Raw genomic sequence first — 21,441 nt, 5'->3', positions numbered from 1 at the left:
TAGAGGACTAACAGGCAGATCTGTGGAGGGGTGAGAGGACCGCTGGCCCATAAGTAGTGACTGTCAGAGGACTAAGTGTACTTGAACTAACGTGGGCTTCCAAATTCGTGGTTATCTGTCCTGCCTTGTGGAAGAGCCATGGGAAGTCACCAGCCACACGGAAGGACAAGGGGGTTCCCAGGGGTACGTGGTTTCTTGGGTTTTGCTTTTGAGTAAGAAAGTCTTATCTCTACATCAGTGCAACTGTGGACAGTCAATTTTGCTGACTTTAGAAAGCAGGGAGCAGCTCTTTTGTGCTGTGCCTCACATGGCTGCCAGGGCAGGGTGAGAAGCAGCAAGAGAATTCCTGCCTGGCACCTTCTCCAGGGGAGCCGTGCTGCACTTTCACAAGGTGAGCCCTGGTTCTGCATGAGTGCAGAAGGTTTTGGTCAATGTTCTCACCACAGAAAGCAGGGAGCAGAACTTTAGTGCTGACTCACATGGCTGCCCGGGCAGGGTGAGAAGCAGCAAGAGAATTCCTTTCTGGCATGTTCTCCAGGGGGGCAGGGCTGCACTTTCCCAAGATGATTTTTATTGGCTCTTAACGACTGCAACTCTGAAGGGTCAATGTTCTCACCACAGAAAGCAGGGAGCAGCACTTTTCTGCTGTGCCTCACATGGCTGCCCGGGCAGGGTGAGAAGCAGCAAGAGAATTCCTGCCTGACACCTTCTCCAGGGGAGCAGCGCTGCACTTTGCTGAGGTCAGCTCTGGTTCTGCATGAGTGCAAAATGCTTGGGTCAAATTTCTTACCACTGAAAGCGGGGAGCAGAACTTTTGTGCTGTGCCTCACATGGCTGCCAGGGCAGGGTGAGAAGCAGCAAGAGAATTCCTGCCTGGCATCTTCTCCAGGTAAGCAGCGCTGCGCTTTAAGGTGATTATTTTTTTTCTGTGCATGATTGCCAATGAAAAGAGGTCAGTTTTCTCACCACAGGAAGCAGGGAGCAGAACTTTTGTGCTGTGCCTCACATGGCTGCCAGGGCAGGGCGAGAAGCAGCAAGAGAATTCCTGCCTGGCACCTTCTCCAGGGGAGCTGTGCTGCACTTTCCCAAGATATATTTTTTTCTTTTGGCTCTACAGGAGTGCAAAAACTTTGGTTCCATTTTCTCACCACAGAAAGCAGGGAGCAGAACTTTTGTGCTGTGCCTCGCATGGCTGCCAGGGCAGGGTGAGAACAGCAAGAAAATTTTGTCCTGGTACCTTCTTTATGGGAGGAGTGCTGCACTTTCCCAAGGTGCCTTTTTTGGGCTCGTAACGGTTGCAGCTTTGAAGGGTCAGTTTTGCTCACCACAGGAAGCAGGGAGCAGAACTTTTATCCTGTGCCTCACATGGCTGCCAGGGCAGGGTGAGAAGCAGCAAAAGAATTCCTTCCCGGCACCTTCTCCAGGGGGGAACAGTGCTGCACTTATGTCAAGGTCAGCTCTGGTTCTGCATGAGTGCAAAATTTTTGGGTCAATTTTCTCACCACGCAAAGCAGGGAGCAGAACTTTAGTGCTGTGCCTCACATGGCTGCCAGGGCAGGGTGAGAAGCAGCAAGAGAATTCCTGCCTGGCACCTTCTCCAGGGGGACAGTGCAGCACTTTGCCAAGGTGACTCTTTGGGGCTCTGCATGATTGCCAATGTAAAGGCGTCCAGTTTCTCACCACAGAGAGAAGGGTGCCGAACTTTTCTGCTGTGCCTGACGTGGCTGCAAGGACATGGTGAGAAGATCCCAGGTAGGAATTCTCTTGCTGTTTCCCACCGTGCCCTGGCAGCCATGAGAGGAACAGCACAAAAGTTCTGCTCCATGCATTCTGTTCTGAGAAATTTGACCTCTCATACTTGGAATCATTCACAGAACAAAAAAATCACCTTGGGAAGGCGCAGCGCTGCTCCCCTGCAGAAGATGCTAGGAAGGAATTGTTTTGCTGTTTCTCACCGTGCTCTGGCAGCCATGTGAGGTACAGCACAAAAGTTCTGCTCCCTGCTTTCTGTGGTGAGAAAACAGACCCCTCACATTTGAAATCATGCAGAGCCAAAAAACCTCACCTTGGCAAAGTGCAGCGCTGCTCCCCTGGAGAAGGTGCCAGGCAGGAATTCTCTTGCTGCTTCTCACCCTGCCCTGGCAGCCATGTGAGGCACAGCACAAAAGCAGAGCAGTACATAGTAGTAGGTACTGGAGTAAAGGGAGCGTGGGGGAGGAGGCTGGAGCTTGGCACCCTGCTCTGGCACATGTGGGTTTCCTGAGACACGTCAGGAATTGTACCCCAGCCCTGGGTATATTTCCTCATTGCTTTTCTGAGGTGATGGTAGCTGTTGTGTCCTGGCGCAGCTGGTTCCCCTGCCCAGGGTTGGGGCGTTCATGCTCTGAACCCACAGTCGAGGTGCCCGAGCCGTCTGTGCCCTGAGCCTGGAGCAGAGGGGCAGTTGCAGTCTGTCCTTAATTTCTGGGGGGGGTGAAGGGCTCTCTGAGGTGGGGAAGATGGAGCTCCCCGTGCAGCAGCCAGGGGTGGTGGCTGGAGGTGGGCTGTGTTGCGGTTGCTGTTTTGTCCTGCCCCCGCAGGAGAATGTGGCTGCTTTCTTAGTTCTGCTGCTTTCCTCCTAATGCAGGAGGCTGGTCCCTGCAGGCTCCAGGGAAGTGGGGCTGTGGAAGTGCCTAACTCTGGGGCTAGAGGGTAGGGGAAGCTGCTGGACTGGTATGGGGGCATGCAGACTGGAAGCCCTCTGGAAATAACTGGTGTGGGCATGATGAGCAGGATTAGTTTCAAGTGAAGTGAAATTATAGTTAGAAAATTGAAACAAATAATCCAGTTACTCTCAAGACCCAGTAATAAAGCACTGATACCCAGATTAGTGTTGTATCATCCCCATTAGATTTCTCTCTTAACGAATAGTTATTTCTGGCTTTCAATCCGAGCTCCAGCTGCAGCATGCCCTTGTGTCCGTAGGACCGTGCTGTTCTCTCATGTTCCCGGCAAGGACAAAAGGAAATGGCAACCCTGTTGTTCCCTGAAACTATGAAGGGCCTGGTACCGTGAACATGCGCAATGCTGTAGCTGTTTCGGGAGTAATGAGCTGAAAGTATTGCCTCGTTTGCAGGATGTGGGTCAAACTTGAGGGGAAGGGAATGGTGGTCTTTGCATAGAATGGTGTCTAGCTATGTACAGCAAGTCCACATGAAGAAAAATGATGTGGAACAGGAGGAAGCAGGAGGGGGTAGGATCTGTGATTTTTTACTTATTGTCAGGATGTAAAATAATTTTAGGGTAGAGCTGGGTTTGAGGCCACTGGTCTTTCAAGTCCCAGAAAAAAAAAGAGGTGGGGACATCCATCTGTTCCTTGGTCCAGTTAGCCAGAAAGGGAGGGGAAACGATTTCTCGTCCAAAGTAGTGCTTAGTAAATGCTGTACATACTCACCTTTGACTTTTGTCGGTGCTTGAGACCCACTTTCTGGGGGTGTTTTCTTTCCCTTTCTTGCACACCCACTTTTTGAGAGACAGATGGGGAGGTTGTCAGCAGGCTGGTGATAGAAGAAGGATGGCCCATGGACCTGTCAAGCCGTGCTGCCTGCAGGATAAGGATGCTTGAGAGGAACTGCCATTAGGATAGCCTGAAGTGGCCAAGCTGTCACATCTGTTGTATTTCTATTTGAGCTAATTGCTCATGCGACTTTAATGGTTTCATGCTTTTATTTCTGCTGCTACAGCTTTTCATGCCTGTAGGGAGCCTAGAGTTTGGGTGTTAGTAAGTGAAAAATAAGGCCCTCATTCTCCATGGAGAAAGGCTCTTGGGCATGGTAATTTCATGCCTGGAAGGAGTCATATTTGCTGGATAAGTTTTGTAACCTAACCAAATTAGCTTTGAGAAACCATAGTTGTTAATCAGAGTATTGAACTCTATGGTCCCTTAGTTAAAAACATCACCAACCTCCTTGCACAAAGGATGGGCGTTTGGTTTGCAAAGTAGGAGAGCAGTCTGATTTTGATGCTTGGGGCAGCAGCGATCCCTGGGTTTAAGGTTGTTCATAATAGTCTGAGCACTTAGTAGGGTCAGGCACAAAGTCACATCGGGTCAGCTGTTTTTGCAAAATGAAGCAGTGAAGTGACATTGTTCCCACCAAAAAACTTTTAAAGAGTAATAAAGGACAGTTTGGGTATTAATAGAGATTTGGATAATAATTCCAGCAAATAGTTCCAAAATACATGGAAGAGGGGGAGAAGATGAGAAGTGGCAGCAGTCTTTGATGTGTGTTTGTGGCTTGTGGGACTGCGCCCACAGCAAAAGGCTGTTTTGGAGTGTTTGTTCTGGGCTTTTACTTCTATCAGTCTTAACTCTGCCACTGAAATAGGGTCTAGTTATGAAACAGGGTGGGGATGCCGGCTGCCCTCCAGTTATGAAGGAGCCACAGCCCGGAGACACAGCTGTCTCCTTTGGGTCTGCCATGGAAGGGGATGCTGGGTTTTCCAAGTCCCGTTGCTGTTCCTTGCAGGTCAACTGAGGCATGGCCACTGGAAAGCCCCGCTGGTTCACGGGGTCCTCCAGGATGGCTGGTAGATTCCCGAGCCAAGTGGTAGTGCCTCGTAAGCCGAAGCTAGCCAGAGGGACAGAGAAGCTTGCAACTGTAAGTACCTGCTGCGGCCAGGTAGGAGCTGTGTAAGGCTGGAAACTGCCCCCGCGTCCTTCCTCTACCTGCCCCTCCTGTTGTCTGGCAGCACTGTGAAGCTGGACACCACCTCCCCGTCTCTCTGCTGCCATGCTTCTGTCGGAGGTGGTGACCATGGTGCGGTAGGGGATGGACTGTGTGCTGCTTCAGGGGAAGTCCAGAGTTGTGTCTGGATGTGCCACTGGAGCCATTTAAATGAACGTACCGGGCATTGCACCGGAATAGCTGAAGCGTGAGCGTGTGCTTCTCTCCGCCCCCTTTGTGTGGGCAGTAACGTTTTGTCACCTCGGGATGCTTGCCAGCGCTGCTCTGACCATACCTGCCCTCCAGGCAGCTGGGCACGTGGTGGGCTGCTCAAACTCTGCTTGAAGGTTTCGAGAGGTATGGCTGGTCCCAGATGGAACAGGTTCCAAAACAGTTGTTCTGTCCCGTATCCCGTGTGGAGCACAGATCCAGCGCTGCAGACAGCAGCGGAGTCAGGGCAATTCCTCCTCCCCATCCTCAGACAGCCCTTTGCTGACCAGAGCTCACTTGGCTGAAGATGACCTGGTGCTGAAGCTCTGTCGAGGAGATACCTTTGCATACTTCTGTGGAGGGGTCTCGGAGGCCCAAACAGAGAAAACAAGTGCTAATTCAAAAGAGATAACTAAAACTTGGAGCCATTCCTCTCCACCTCAGTCTTGGCACAACACTGATTTTCTGCTTTCCTGACTCACCCAGCAGTGACATCTCCACATGTGTGGTGGTTGTGAGCGTTGTGCAAGGGTGGAGTTAAGGGATTTCTGGTAACTCCTCCCAACCTTTTTCAAAGGTCACTGGCTCACTCCGGCCAAACTGGAAAGGAAACAAATGCCCGAAGAGCAAAACCCCCAACATGTCACATCAAATCACGAAGGAGAAGCTAACGGGACAAAGCTACTTGTTTGGAGCATGTGTATTGCACTCTCTATCATTAATTTACTAATGGTAAATATTTCAACAGGTAATTATGGGACTTCCAGGACTATCCTAGCGGCTATGATCACAAATTATTCATCGGTGGCTCTTGAAGGAGAAAAGCCTTTCTGAATAAAGGCAGTTCTGTAGCTCTTGCTGGTGTTTTGCATTTCAGCTGACTCCCTCTGCCCTCCTGAAGGAGATGTCTCTTACCACCAAGCAGAGGCTGGCCAGCACTCGGGAGATGCGGCGACCCCAGATTATCCAGATTCTAGACATGAGCGAAGCCTCCCATCGTAAGGTAGCCTTTTCTTGCCCTTTTCCTTGCTGTTTGATGTGACGTTTGAAGAGAGCGCGTGCTTGTGACAGGCTTGCCTCCAGCTTATCTAAATGCCTTGGTGACTAAGTCCTGTTGTTGTTTCAGACTGCTGCTGGTGTGGAGTTCCTTCTGCTGGGGGAAAGGTAAAACATTTTTCCCCAGTGAGATGTTGAAGTCCTGACCTGCGCTAAGCCCATATAAACAACCTCTGTTGAAGTTGGTGGCTTTTGCTGGAGATGAGCTACTGCGGCTAAAGCATGATACTGGGGGAAGGCTGGGGCGGGCCACAAGGATGCAAGCTTGCAATTTCCCACCTTCCTGCTGAAATAGCCAGCCCTTGGTTTGGTGTAGTCTCTGTCGAACACTTGGGGTCATAGGATGCCCTCAGTGGTGGCAGCGTTGGCCTTTGAGGGCTGAGGGCCTACGGTAACTACTCAAGGTGTAGCTAAAGCAATTGCATGAATGCTTTGGGTTGGAACAACGAGTAGGACCCGTACAGGGTGTTAGATTTTTCAGGCTGCCAGGTACACAGGGGAATGGCCCTGGGCAGAGGGGAGTGGGTGTGCTTTATCTGGATCAATGTTTATTTACACGTGTGTTTAAAGCTGCTTTTCTTACAGATCTGCTTAGTATAACACACGTTCCAAAGGGGTAGATGACTGAGGTAGGCTGTTGAGTGGAAAACTGCCAGCGAGAGACCTGTAGCAAATTGGTTAAGGATTGCCCTAGACAGCGCGTGAGGTTGGGAACGCCTCGGACGAGCGCACACAGAACTGGCCGTGTGCTGTGGCCGCTGGCTTCAGCACGACCCTGACTCCTGTGGAGAAGCAGGAGACGTGCCTGTGTCTTGTGAGTGTGAAGAGTTCAGCTGGAAGGGGGGAGGCAGAGCAGGGAGGAGTTTTCTCAAAGTAACGCCTCGGCGCTGTAAGCATTTGCTGTTTCTGTATGTTTTCAGACCTGCTTCTGTAGTGGTATTAAAGAAAATGGCAATAATAGAATATAATGAAGCATCCATTGAAAGCTTGTGGGAAAAGGAGATGCCAAGTCCAGCTTTACTCAGATTGCCCAGTGATGCTGGGAAAGTACCTGGAACTTACCACCTCATCTGTCGCTTTCTTAACGGCGGTGTTCCTTTCTGGCCTGTCTTCTCTTCTTCCTGGTTTCTGGGCTGTGTGTCAAAAAAGAGATTTGAGGATGTGTTGGGCTCGGTCTCTGTGTCTCAATGTAAAGATGATCCCCAAATTGTTTCCCATGGGGTCTCCTGTAAATTCTTGGCTTTCCCTTGCTCCACGAGTGCTTACAGCTCTTGCGGTGAGTGCTCTGGAGCTGTGTGACCGTGTTAGCCCAGGGCTCTGCCGGAGGTAAGTGCTGCCTTGCCTGTTGGAGAAGGCGACCTGGAGAAACACCTGCCAAAAGAGCTGCTCGCTTGAGCCTGCTCTAGTGTGGCCCAGAAACTTTTGATCTGCTCAGAACACAGGTGGGTGAGCTTCTGTTCCCCTAGCGTGAGCTGGGCAGGCGTACTCACGAAGGGACTGTCCTTCGCTGGAGGCCAGTGTTGTATTCTCTCACCGATGAGTCTTTCTCCCCGCGGCTGAATCTCTCTGCTCTCTTTTGCATCTCCAGTTCTCGGCAGTTGCCCTGGAACAGAGCTTGTTCCGGCCTTTCCCATCAGAGGTGGTATTTCAGAGCTACGTCCCCGATGAGGTCTATGAAGTGCCACTGATTCTGAGGAACGTGGACAAGGTAAGTGCTGGGATGTGGAAGTTTAACCCTGTGCTGGAACTGGAGAGCAGTGTCATCCGTGCGGTGCACAGCACAGCCAGTCGCCTGCTGCAGCACAGCGCATCCAGAATAAAACGTCTCACCGCCTTTATTTTGCAAGACGGTGGAAATCTTGCCATGCTGAGGTTTCTCCCCCTGGTTTTGGCTGTGTGTTGGTGGTACCTAGCTGAAAGGAGCTTTTCTGGTCAGCACCTTTCCCCGTGGAAGCCCTGCACGGGTGGGAATGTTGGGGGCTGTACAGTTCTTCCCTGCCCTCGTGCTTTCCCTCGAGTGTGCACCGCGTCCTGGTGGCTCCGTGGTTAATCTCAGTTTCCACAGGGCACCTCTGCCTCTGGGTGAGCTGCACAGAGAGCTGAACGGGCTGTCAGAGCTCGGGGTGGGGTCTTCTCCACTTTATGCTGGAGTAAGTTATAATTAGTGGTAACAGCGCTTCAGGAAAGGTGTTTTGAAACAGCAGTGGAAGCAGGCTGATTTAGCAGCAGCAGCGGAAGGCCTTTAGGTGCCCCTTCAGGCTCCTGCTAAGCTTAATTGGGTTCTGCTCAGGTTTTCCTGAGACAACGTGATGCTCTGCTTCCCCTTTGGAGAGCCACGGCCTGTTTGGAGTAAAGTGCCCTCAAAGGTCTCCACCTTTACTTGAAAAAAACGATCATTTTGAGACTTCCCAAGAAAGTTGAGAATGGAAAAGTTGAAAAATGTCAGCAGTTTTGTTCCACTGTCAGGAGGGAAATTGGGACCTTTTGAACTTCAGCTGGGGAAACGTTTGCTGGAATGAGGCATGTGCCAAGGGCAAGCTGGTGGGAAAAGGCAGGAGGGAGGAAAGGAGCTGAGCTTGGTGTTCTCTCCCTGCGCACTTTCATACACGCAGGGGTTTCTCTTGATACATAGCAGTAAGTGCACGGGCAGTAGAGACAGGTCAGAAAGAGGGGTGTAATTAAGGATACTCTTCTGTAATGAAGAGGAAGGGGTATGCGTGAGGGCAGGGTGGGATGGGAAGATGGAAGTGTGCACAAGAGACGGTGAATTCGCCTCCTTTCCAAATTTCCCTGTTGGGGAGGGCAAACAGGTGGACAACAAAAAAAAGCTGTCGAGGCATATTGCAGGTGGAAGAACAGCAAGTCCAAGTATCTCCTGAGATAACAGGTTGTGACAGGGATATGGGTGAAAATGGAAGACCCTTTGGCAAGGAAGGATGCGGGTGTGCTCCCTCAGTTATTCCGGGAGAGTACTGCACCATTCCTGGTCTGGCATTTAACTTGGGAACATTGATAAGATGCAGCATGTGTGCCTGCACCCGGGGGATGCCACTGGTGTGATCTGCGCTGAATTTTGGGCAGTCTTTGCTGTAGGTATCCTCGTCCCTGATTAAAATGTGCCTCAGTCCTCACTTTCTCTCTTCCTACTCTCTGCTTCATTCCCACTGAGTCTTTGGCTTCACCTGCTCCATTATCCATGCAGCACTTCAAAATGTTTATCTTTGCCAAGTACCAGCCAACAGGCAAACAGTTAATTTGCTCTATTCATGCTTCCTCAAGTGGAAAAGATCATCTGCATTAACATTTCTGCCATTCCCAGTAAATGATAATAAACTTGTACTGTGTAAAGCTGCACCTTGGGATTTACGTGCCCTGTGAAGGGGGAGGCAATGTGTGAACTGTGGTTTTTTTCCCAAAACAATGTAGTTGTGAAGCTAGTTAGAGCTCAACCACTGGAGAGCATGGGTGTAAAAGTGAGATAAGCTCCAGGAAAATCTTTGGTATGTTTTAAATACAGAAAGACAGAGAGGATAATCCTGCGAGGGTGTTATATTCTAAATTGGTTGGCTTTTGGCGATGTCCTGGAGAAAAGCAACGTTGTGCTCCGTCTCAAGTTTTTCGTGCCAGTTTCCCACATTCCTCTGAATCATACTGAGTTACACTGCATGGTAGCCTGAAGTTGTCTGCCCCATAAAAATCCAGCTGACAGCAAAATATATTCCGCATAGAGGCTCTGTAATCATGCAACTACAGAAGTGCTGTACTATATACTTCCTGCTCTTACCTGTGTTGTAAAATTGCTTTTCTATTTTCAGGCTGTTCCTCAGCACCCTCAGATGTTCTGGGTGGCTTTTGCTGAAGGTCTGAGCCACACGTGCTCCCCTTCTAAGGGACATGGTGACCAAAATGCTTGTCTGCACTGTGAAGTTGGCTCCTGGAACTCGCTGCCCCAGGACATTGCTGGGTTCCAAGGGCGTTTGGAGAGTTCAGGACTGCCTTGGCCACGGGTTACCAGGCTCGGGTGGGTGGCGCAGAGTGAGCCTCCATTTTTTCCAAGCCTCATGTGGGGTTGTTGTTGATCCGTGAAGCTGCCCACCAGTCCAAATCACCTGCTTCAGACTTTGAGATTTGGCGCTCAGGGGTTGCTCTCTATGTGCTAGGAAAATGCCTGTGTGCTGTCTGTGTGCTGGTGGTGCCCCAGAGGGCAGAACCGTGCAGCAGGGTGCCTGCAGGGACTGCTGGGGGTGGGCAGGGGTCCCCAGGGATCTGGCTTGCCTGCGCTGGCAGCTGCCTGGCTACAGTCACAGGCAGCAGGAGCCTCCGGAGAGCAGAGGTTGGCTTTTAATAATGAAACCACCACCAGGCAGTGCCAGTCATGTATCTCGGGGCAGAAAATGCCTTTGAAGCCCCTAGTTGATAGGCACAGCCTGGGGGGTCGCCTGGCTTTCCATCACTTGGCCAGGTTGCTGGCTCTCATCCTCTGCATCAGCCTTTCCTTGTAGCATATTGTGCTTCTCCCTTGCTTCTTTCCAGCTCCCTTTGGATTTTCCCAGCCATCTCTCTGTTTCTGGGGTTGTCTCTTTGTCTTCCTGTGTTTCCTCCTTTTGCTCTTCATTTGCTGCTTTTATTCCCAGTAAGGCCACAGTATCTGTGGTCCCCTCTTGCTGGTCTGCCTACATGACTGTAGCACCGCAGCTTGACTGCCCCGCTCAAACCCAGCACGTTAAAGTGAATTTCTTCCTTCCGCCAGGATTAACACGTACTGTTTGGCGTTCAGATAATACATGCCCCTTCTAGGGGCATGTCTGCCTGGATGTGTACGGGCAGAAGCCAGCAGATTCTCTGGGCTTATTGAATACACGGGTGACTTGATTCAGATATTATACCGCCGTGCTGCTGGTGTCTTCCCTGCTTGGCCCTTCCTTTATTGCCCTGCTGCCTCTGGCCTCGAGCTGTTTTGCCCAGGCAGAAGGGATTAATGTTCACTCTTATGTGTTACGTGCATGTACCTCCAGAGCTAAAAGTGCTTTGTGAAGGTGGTATCACCAGGCCTCTTCTCCTCCTGTTTCCACAAGCTGCAAGATCATACTTTCCTCTCTTTTCTGCAGGTTCCTGGGCTGGTGAAGGTCATCTTGGAGAGCTCACCTTATTTCAAGCTGATCAGCCACCATGCTGTGTGCCGCAAGGTACTGCCTGGCATGCTTGCGACTTTCCGCATCGTTTTCTCCCCTGATGAGAACAAGGTGAGACTGGAGGTCCCGAGAGGTGTGTGCCTTCAGTGGGAGGTGAACCTGCGGGGCTGGGTTCAGAACAGGGCATCTGCTGTGGGTTTTGAGGCACTGTCCTGGTTTCGGTGGCATTGCACTGGATCTGCAGCTGGGGGAAACTTTTCCTGTGGTGAAGATGATGCTGTCATAGGCTGGAGGCTCTTCTATGCTTCAGACTGTGATTATCCTTTGGTGCTGGAACGTTTAATGCCATGTCTGTTGGCTTCAGGGATAAGAGTGCACTGTGTGGTGGGGTGGCCTCTCATGGTGTTGGTTTCTAGTATCTGACTATTGCTGCATAATTACGGGTTTGCTCTGATAATTATAAATACAAAAGCCTGTTTGCATAAATACAAACCTGTTGTTTGGAGGACCCAAAGCTGAGCCTGATCAGAGTGAGGACCACCACCTTTGAAAACTGGAGTTGCTTCTTGAATGCATATCGTGTTGGCCGCAGTAGTGAGACGGCGGAACGTTCTGTCTGAAGCCGGCACTTTTCTTGCACACCGGTTATAGCCCATGCCGTGCTGCGAGGTTTGCTCTAGGCTGTGGTCAGGCAGCCTGCAGCTGGTCACATCCTGGCTGGCAGCACCATGCGATGCCACCGCAGCAGGGACTGACGAGCTGTGCGTTCCCTCCCTGTGCTTTCCTGGGCGTTTTCAGGGGAAGGCGCACGTGGGACAGTAGGGAAATGGCAGGGAGGGGTGCTGATAAGGTGTTTAGCCATCGCACCTCTCTACTCGATGTTAGGGGCTTAATTATGATGGAAAACGCTAGGGGAATGGCTAGATCCAGAGAGCTTTCCCCTTTCCCATCTGGCAACCAGTTCCCTGCCTCACCCTGGGCTGGAGCGAAGGTGATGCTTTTTCATACCCTCTGTGTTCCAGCCTTGCCGCTGTGCTGCCCCTGAGGATACTTGCCCACCTGTGCTCCAGCTGTGATTCTAGGGGAGAAGATGCGCTGTGCTCGTGGCAGGGAGCCAGCCTGGCCCAGACACGCTGAGCTCCAAATGTCTTTAACCAGCAGGAGGCTGGTGTGCTGCAGAGGACTGAGGCATCTGGAGCGCACACAGGAATGAAGGGGCAGGTAGCATCTGCAGGCAGAGTGTTAGCCTGGAGCCTTTGGGCAGTCACGCTGGTGTGGCTGTGCCTGCGTGCATGGGGCTGTGGTTGCTGTGTCAGCTGGCACCTATTCCCTGCCCCGTGTGCCATGCTTTTGCTCGGAGGTTGGAACATCGGTGCTGTGGCCCTGGCAAGTCTGGCACTGTGCCGTGATGTGAAGGGGCGGCGGTGTTACCTGGAGGCTTGTTAACGCAAAAGGGTTTAGTACCTGGCATGGAAGGGAGGAAGCCCTGCAGGGGAACACAGACAGACAGGCTGACTCTTTACACCAGCACTCTGCTGCCTCTTGGCACAGTTCTTTGCGTGACTTTGTGGGTGATGCAAGGTGAGGGGGTCGCTCTGAGCCAGCTGGTGTTTCTGTGCCAGGCCAGAGGTGCAGGCTCTCTTTGGGCACAGCTGTTCTCTCATCTTCTGTTTGCTGCTTAGATGTAGTTGAACACCCTGTCCTATCCTCAAACAGCATGGCTGTAGCAAACTAGAGAGGAAATGCCCTGTGGTGCCTGGCTCCCCATGCTTGTGAAATGATCTGTTGCTTTGCGGAGGGACTGAGAAATTGTTTTACGTCATTCATATGGAAGGTTAAAATGATGTTGGCTTAGGGCAGTTCTCCATACTGCCCAAGTGACATAAGAGCTTAATCTCACCGAGGTAGGCTTTGCAGGGGACACTGCTTCCTTTAAAATGTGATTGACTAGTATTCATGAGCATTCATTTTTGGGATGGAAGTAAATCGGTTCCCATGAAGGGCAAAGAGCTGCTCTTCAACTACAGAGAAGCAGCAGAGCAACACATGAACATCACCCCAAATAGAAGTAGGGTGAGGTAACTCCCAGGAACACTCATGTCCAGTACTTTGTCCCTTGTCTTGCCCTTGAACTGGTGAGCGTGTGGCATTAGGGAGCTGTGCCAGCGAGGTCCTCTGCACAGCTTGAGCGACACCCTGGCGGTTTCTGCCGACCTGGGTTTTGTGCTCCTTGCAGGGCATTGGGAGAGGGATGTGGGCTGCTTGGTGAGGAGCACATGGGGACTCTACAGCAGAACCAGAATGTTGTATAAATCGAACTTTTTGTCTCGTACTTGATGGAGTGTGAGTCAGGAAAGTGCCGGAGTGCTGTCGCTCAGCTAGAAATGCATCAGTAGCATGGTCAGGATGTGCAGAGCACCTTGAAAAGCCCTTAGCCAAGAGGCAGGCTTTGGGAGATGGTTCTGTAAAGCCACCTGTGTTGGGCTTGCAGTTGCTTGCCTGCAGAGTATCTGTGTGTTAGTTGTGGAAGGCTCAGGAGTGCTGCCTTTGAATAACTCCTACATCTCTGATACTGCATGATCCACAGGGACTGTGGGTAACCCAGTGAAGTGGGGTCTGGGTCTTCCTGATGAGAAGCCGGTTTGTGTCATTCTCTTGCTTTGAATCTGTTCTTCCCTGGAGTAAGTCTGACTTCAGTGAAGTCACTCCTGATTGAAAGGAGTAAAATTGTGCCTCAGCCCTAAGTAATAGGGCCATGTGAGTTGTTAGTGGCTGAAATGCCACGTAGCCCTTTCTTGGAAAATGAGCAGTTTCCTACTGTCTCGCAGTCATTTGGGAATGTGCCACGTGGTCAGACTGTCAGAAAAGGAATAGCTGACGCGCCTCTTGGTTTATTGGCACTTGTGTTATAAATGAACTGCTAATTTTTCTGCTGGGCAACATTTCCAGTTTGTTACTCTTGCTGCTTCTGATTTGCACGTTTCTGTTTTATGGCTCCATTGTACAGCGTGGGTGTTCTCGTGCCAGCCCCTGTTCCCGTGTGTTCTTGCGTCATGGTCTGACGGCCTCTGCTGAACTGGAAACCATTGTGGCACTGACCGGCAGATAAACAACAGACAGAAATACTTCCATTTGTGCGTCCTTCAGGCTTATTAGTAGTTTATTGTAAAGGAAGAAGGAAGCAAGAAGCACATAAAAACATAGCAGAGCTTATTCTGTGTTGTCCTCTTGCTCTTTTCACTGTAGCAGTGCACTGTTTTCAGGCAGTGCAAGTTCAGTCTGTGAGGTTTGTGAAATTCATTGCTGATGCTCAGTGGAGACTGAATTAATGCACATTGATTACTCTGAAATATGACAGGACGGTGAGTTATTGCATGACTGAAATGAAGTCCTTTAAAATTCAGCCCAGCCCTGCTAGATGTTTTGTTGTGCACAGAAGCTATTCCAAGAATACTTTTAAGATGACTCTTGTGAGGAGGAAAGGGGCAGAAGACCAAGGCAAATGGCGCGGCGCCACAGGAACCTGAAGCCAAGTGACTCATTTCAAAGACTCCTGCGAACCGGCGGCTGAGGGGGGCAGGCGCAGGGGCACCCCCTCTGCTGCGAACGGATCTTCATCCTCTGGTCTCTCCTCTGTTGTCACGGCCCTTATTTTCCAGCCTTTTTTTATATCAGGGTTTCAGCAGGAGCTTTCCCTGCTTGGCTTGCTGTGTTACCTCATGCTACAAGGATCTTTTCTTTGCAAGTTGGCTGCTGCAAGGAATTCAGTGAAGCATTTGGGATAGGTTATGCAGGGAAACTGACATCTGAGTTTGGGGTTCTGGGCAGTTAGGCTTGATATTGCTGTGACAGTAATTACTGTTAGCCTGAGTTTACAAAGAGCCTGAAACAACACCCAAGACGAGCAGCTGCTTCAGTCTCAGTGGGTGCCAGTTCAGACGCCAGTGGTGATACCTGGAAGGCCAGAGCTTGTAATTTACTGCTTGTCACAGGGGAGCACGAGAAGGGGAGCCATCGTACAACTGTCTGTATCTTCCGTGAAACTGAGAGGGGAGTTGTATGCAGGATGAAGTCGTATTTTCATGAAAACCTATAGCCTGAAGCTGTGTCTAAACACAGCAAACTTTAAAGCATAGATGGGATGCAACCCCTCTGTCATCCAGGCACGTTTATTTAGAAACCTGGTCTTAAACAGTCTGCTAAGGGTTTGCAGTTGCGAAGCAGAACAACATTTTGAACTGGTCTCAACTGTGCCCCTAGGCTGCAAGCAAGTGCGTAGCAGGGTTAGTGCCCTGGTAACACGAGGCAGTGCTGAAGTAGAGACTTTGCAACCTGTTGCCCCCAAGGGAGGGCAATTCAGCTTTCAAAAGCTTAAGGGACCATGGGTTCACAGTGGCACAAACAGCCAGCTTCTGCCTAGCACCCCTCTTGCCTTGGGTTTCCCCCTGTTTGGGCTGGCGCTGCATTCAGCCTGGTGCAAGGTCCCACGTTGGTGGGGTGGTAGAGCGTGGCTGAAGGGTCAGCCCGCTCTGAAGTGCTGAGTCAAGCCTTGCACGGGATGCCATGTCCCACGGTGTCCCTGGAGAGGGGGCTTGGAGCATAATGTGCATCTGCATGAATGGCGAGAGGCATCTTTCTCTCTCAAGGTCGTGGTTGTCTCTGTGAAACCAAATCCTTGTTGCTTTAGCCTTGCCCTCAGGTCCCTGGAGAAATCCCTTGTGCATTGCTGTGCAGGTGGTCCCAGCGCCCCTCACCAGCAACGGAGCTGGGAAGGCTGCCTGTGCTTGCTTTTGGGGGGGATTTATTTCTTGGGCTCTTAATTGCATTGCTGTTGATCCATTTGCTCCTTAGCAATGACAACACCTTGACAATTACTTCCTTTTACTTGCTCCAAGTAGCTCCAGTTGTTGAAGTTCCTTTTTTCTTTATCCTCCTGCTGATCTGAACTTGCATCCTCCTCTGCCTACCTGGCACCTGGAAGAGGGAGCTAAGTAAATATGGCATGCCAAGACTTAATAAGGCAGGTAGCTTTCAATTGGCTTTGCAATGCCTTTGTTACAGTAGTGTGGCCAAAAGAACAACAACAACAAAAGCAAATAACATTCTTCATTTGCTAATGAGTTTCTGAGGATCGAAACAGTGCAGGACGTGAAGTAGCCAGATAATAGGTGCTTTAAATTCATATGGGCTGCCCATAGCTTTTATTTTAGAGGGCTTAGGCTGCAAGATTGAGTACAAAATTGCTAACTCAGAACGACTTGCTGAAGATGAAACGCTTTCCTGAAATGCGGTATTAAATCATGCAGGTTGCTTGCTGCAGTTCCCTTCCTAGTATTTTACCTTCCAAATAGGAAAAGCAAAAGCCCTTCTGCAGTTTCTAGGGTGAATATTTGAGATGTCTAGAAAAGGAGATTATTCTTTTTGTCTTGGATGGGGCAGCATCTGTATTGACAAGCTTAAACCCCAGCTGAGCAGGTGGTAGGCGAGGTGCTGGGTGGTGGGTGAGGCGCTGGCTGTCAGCGCTTGCGTTAGAGCAATAGGTGCATGTCTGTGCCTGGGCTGGCTGCCTTAGGGCCCTTCCAGGAGGGGATGGGGACAGGAGCAGGAAATCCCAGCTGTGGGGGAGTCTGGATCGGTTCTGCTGAAGGGAGTTTGCTGCTGTATGCAATTCCTAAATCATTAAAATCCTAAAGCGCTTGCTGCTTCAACAGTGATAAAAATATCAAATTAATTAAAAGCACTGAGGAAAAAATCAGGGCAGCCAGTGAGTGACGAGAAGCAGAGTTTTTATCAGCTCATCCATAAGAGCGCTGCTGGGGGTAATGGCTCCTGGCCCTATGGCAGCAGATTTACCACTGATTTCAGTGGGGGCAAGGTGATAGTTCCAGCGCAGCGATGCCACGCCATACATCTGGAGACTGCTCTGCTCATCTCTACAGTAACATGGTTTTGGTAATTTGATTTGCCTTCCTGCTGCTAAACGCCAGACAGCCGGGGCGCGGGGGGGATTGCCTGGCTCTGTTCTGCAGAAGGCAGTGGCTGGGACTGCACAGCCGGCTTTGCTCTGGTGGGGTGTCTGAGTGTCCCCCGTGTGCAGCTCCCGATGCCGCCTGCCTGGGGTGGGTGTGCTAACCAGGCACGCCGTCACTTACTCCTCTAGAACAGACCTTACAGAGGGGTGTGATTACGGCATCAGCCAGAGCTGTCTCCTGTGCCCCCTGAGGCTGGGTGAGATGTAAAGGGAAACGGAGTTCAGACACAGGAAGAACTAACACCCTTTAATTCTAGCGCAGAGGTGGCATAGGCTGCTGAGGGCAGGGGTGGAACTGTTAGCGCTTTTAGGTACTTGTGAAACCTCTCGCAAAAACAGTTTGGGTCTGGAGCTGAGCCAGCTCTGGTGTGGGGAGATGGATCAGGTGGCTTTTGAAGGGTGCGTGTCCCCAGCCTTGGCCCTATAACGCTGTGAGAAGGGGCAGGAAATACAGCCGTACCCTGCACTGCCCTGACGCTGCCGCAATTACCGTGTCCAGCTTGTGAAGTATTTCACCGAAGACTGACCATTGACTATGCATGTGGTGAAGTCCTTTTGAAAGTGTACCTGAGCATCCCCTGCCAAGCTTCAACGAGGTCGCCGCGTTGCTGGCACTGGAGTTAGTGCTGTGGCACAGCTGGGTTCTCAGTGGTGCTTCCAATAGTCTGCAGTGGCGATCGAAGCAGGTTGCGTTAGTGCTGTGATCCCTTGCGTGAAGAGACTGTTCTGGTGTCTCAGAATCAAAGCATCAGATAATTGTGGTGCTTCCAGCTTGCTGCAAAAGCAGGTGAATCAATGGGGTTGTTTCTCCTTTGCAAGTTAACGACCCTGTGCAAGTCATGCTACTGGAATGAAAGCTCATGAAGGTAAAAAGTACTGTTGCGTTACTGAATGATACTGCTACAGCCATAGAAAACAGCAGTTTTCCTTCTGCCGTGGGGAAAGTACTAAAAGCATTGTGCTGAGATTGTTTCTTTCCCCGCAGGATTATTTCCACGAGCTCATCTGCATCACAGAAAGGGGAGAAGTTTGTTGTGCCTCTCCGAGCTATAGGTGCCCGAGCTATCCTGGACTTCCCCGACCAGGTGAACTTCTCAGCCTGTCCAGTCAAGTACAGCACCCAGAAAACACTGCTGGTTCGCAACATCGGTAACGGGGCGGCCCGCTACTGCATCAGCCCTCAGAGGTAGGGAGCTCATCTCTTTTTGTGCAAAACACTGTTGTGTGATAATACAGTTGGTAAACAGCGACAAAAAGGAGCCAGAGCGTGTGAGCTGCTGTACTGCTGCCGTGGCTGGAAATGGGCAGGGCACGTGGGGTTTGCTGTTGATTATAGTGTTTGAAGCATGGCGCAGCCTCTGCTAAAACTCTGCAAGCTGCAGAGTGGAGTTTTATAGTGCAACGGTGTCTTCAGTGCAGTCGTGCAAGACTGATTCTGTTAGATTGAACGAGCAAATGTAGGAAGGCAGCTGGACTGCCCTCGGGCTGTGTAAGATCCTGCGTGGCAGACGACAGCTCTAGGAGCTCAGTTCCTGAAGACCAAAGGCAGTGTTAAGAAATGGGCAAGCTCTGAGCTGGTGGAAGAGACATTTAAGAATTTATCATCAGCTTTACCAGCAGTCTGTCTATAGTAGCAAGTGCAATCAGAGATGATAGATCAAAGCAACTGGTATTGAGACCCTGACAAAAACCCTGTGGGGTCCAGAACCTGGTTTTCCAGTAGGTTTGATCTGGTCCCTGGGATCCACTATTCTTCATTAGAATGAGCTCTTAAGTGGAGATGAGCTGGCAGCGGCTTCAAACCTGCACTTTAGCCCCAAAGCAGAATGCCGATGGGCGCACAGGCAAAAGGTGCAGCAAATACCTGGTGCGTGGGTTGGGAGCCTTTTCTAGAGCTTTGTCTCTCTCAGATCTCCTGGAAAGTGCTCTAGCATGCTGTAGTAGCTACCAGCAACCTCCTTGATCTTCAGAACCTTCTGAAATGGTTATGTGGCCCTATTGACCAAATATACCCATTCCCTGGGAGGCCACAAGCACGTGGTATTTCGGCAGTCTCCTGCTCAAGCGCCTGATGTGTGCTGTGTCATGGACAGCCTGTACTGTTCCTCTTGGTCTGAGAAGACAGTCACTGGTTTTCCAGTTTGCTGAACTGGAGAGGGTAATGCGTTTTGGAAACTGCACCTGCAAGGAAACCACTTCAGCTGGCTGGTAGTTAGCTCCGTGTTGCTTGGTCCCAGAGGTTTTGGTGTAGGAGCTGAGGTCCAGAATGCAGCAAAGACGTGCCGTCTGCCTTAGTGCACCTGAGTTGCTTCGGTTTCTTCCCCAAGAAAACAGGGGTCAAGAGAAGGCTCTTTGCTCTTTCTCCTGGGAAATGCGAAGGTCCAAGAGGCTTCTACCAAAGCCTGGCAAGGCTGTTGAAGCAGGCTTCCAGGATGCTGTTCAAGCAGGCTGCTTCTTTTCACTGTGGAAATACATAGGCAGGAACTTGTAAATCCCTGTACAGCTTCCCTCTGGGATTTCCAGATCTACTTGTCACCACCAAAACAAGTACCCAGTCGTGTGTAGCATCTCTTGGCAATGTCCTTGCCAACTGTTCTATAGCGTGATACGGCGTACGTTGAATCCTGCTTGATCTGGATTTTATGCTGAACTTCACCAATTGAATGTTTCAGTCCTGACTTGCAACAAAGGGATGGGAAGCGTTACGAAAGCTTTATTTCAAACTACACAAGAAAGTACAATTCTGAATAACTGGATTGCGTGTGCGCAGAGATCAAAAGCTGGTAAGATTTCCCATGTCAGCCAAAGGCATCAGTCATCTCTTCCATTTCGTTATGAACTTTTGAAAGCCAGTCTGAAATTTCAAACTGATGATCTTTGAATATAAGCAGCGTTTTATTCTAATTAGGTCGCCCCCACTTTCATTCAGATTTCTTTTTTAAATACTCTGAGGTTCCTGTCTTTCTGCTCTTTTATTTTTTTTTGCTTTAAGTGTTCAGCGAAATGTCATAATGAATTCCTCATTGGGAACTTTCTTAAAGGTTGAGTTCCTCTAATGCCTGTCTGTCTACCATCTGCCTATATATATGCACAGATGTATAAGAAATAATATGAGAAATTTGGGGAACACGTGAAATGGAATTGGGCTGCTGGAGAAGATAAAATCCTAGAATAACTTTGGAAGAGACCTCTGGAGATCATGTGAGCAAACACAGTGCTCAAAGCAAGACCAGTGTCAAAGTTTGATCAGGTGTGCACTCAACACGAAAAGTAAGACCAAGTGATACCAGCCTTCGTCTTTCCTTCTCAAGGCTGTGCAAAGCCTTGAGATCCCAGCATCTCCCTGTATGTGCTGTGCTCCAGCCCCTAAGCTCCTCTTCTGTAGAAAGGCTTTCGTGCCCACCAGCCTGCACTGCCAGGGATTCTTCCATCCCAAATACAGGTTTTTGCATTTTCCATCCCTCGGCTGCATGCGGTTCTGCTGTGTCCCCTGAATAGCAGCCCAGCCCTCCAGTATCTCGACTGTACTCCCCCAAGCTTGTATCCTCCACTCAAAATCCGAGTGCTCCCCACTCTTGACCAGGTCACCACGTCCCCTTGCAGCCTGGGAGCAGAACAACCACGTTCTCCCTGTGCGATGAGGCCATGGTGTGCCAGGAGTGGTTTCTCCAGCCAGTGCTGGGGACTGCGCTGGGTGACAGTGGGTTCCCTGCTGCTTGTGCTGTGAGAAGTTGCTCAGGTGCCTGCCCCGAGGTCCCAGGTGAGCTCAGTGGCTCCAGCAGCCCCAGCAGAAAAGAACTGGCCTCCCAGCTGGCATGACAAGTTGGCTGGAGAGTCTCACCAATACACTGCTCCACAGGCGAGTAGGTCATTAGCTGTTAATTGTCTTTGAACAACTCTACTTACAGAGGCTTTCGCGGGAGAGACCGTTTTCCTCCTCATGTCAGGGGATTAATTTCCCTGCGTTAGAGGCTGTGACCAAGGCTGCATCATTATTAACGACAGGGGAAGTTTTTAGTTTAATGTCATTGCATTCTTTTGAATGACTCCCGTAATGATTGTTCAGCATCACAAACACTTAAACCTGTGCTTTGGACATTAATGCGTGATGTTTCCTGTCCTGGAGAGCTTAATGTGTAGATACGAGACGCAGTATTTAAGAGTTATGGCATAGGTGGTAGGAGTGCCAGCCTTACAGACTTACATTCAGGACTGTTTTAGTCTCTTCCTATTTAGTGGAGAACTGAAGCAGCTTTAGTGTGTGCTTAACTTTTGCTGAGTACGGATGTAGTGTTGTGTTAAAGCCAAC

The 21,441-nt window shown here is 50.4% G+C and overlaps 1 pseudogene; it reads left to right on the top strand.

Moving 5' to 3' along the window:
* Nucleotides 1-21,441, top strand: part of LOC129785005 (hydrocephalus-inducing protein homolog) — a 79,861-nt pseudogene that overhangs the window by 8,167 nt on the left and 50,253 nt on the right.

The sequence above is a fragment of the Falco peregrinus genome, chromosome 8, assembly GCF_023634155.1.
Source record: "Falco peregrinus isolate bFalPer1 chromosome 8, bFalPer1.pri, whole genome shotgun sequence".
In the NCBI taxonomy this organism is placed as follows: domain Eukaryota; kingdom Metazoa; phylum Chordata; class Aves; order Falconiformes; family Falconidae; genus Falco; species Falco peregrinus.
The sequence above is the reverse complement of the archived record's forward strand: the minus strand, read 5'-3'. Positions and strand labels throughout refer to the sequence as shown.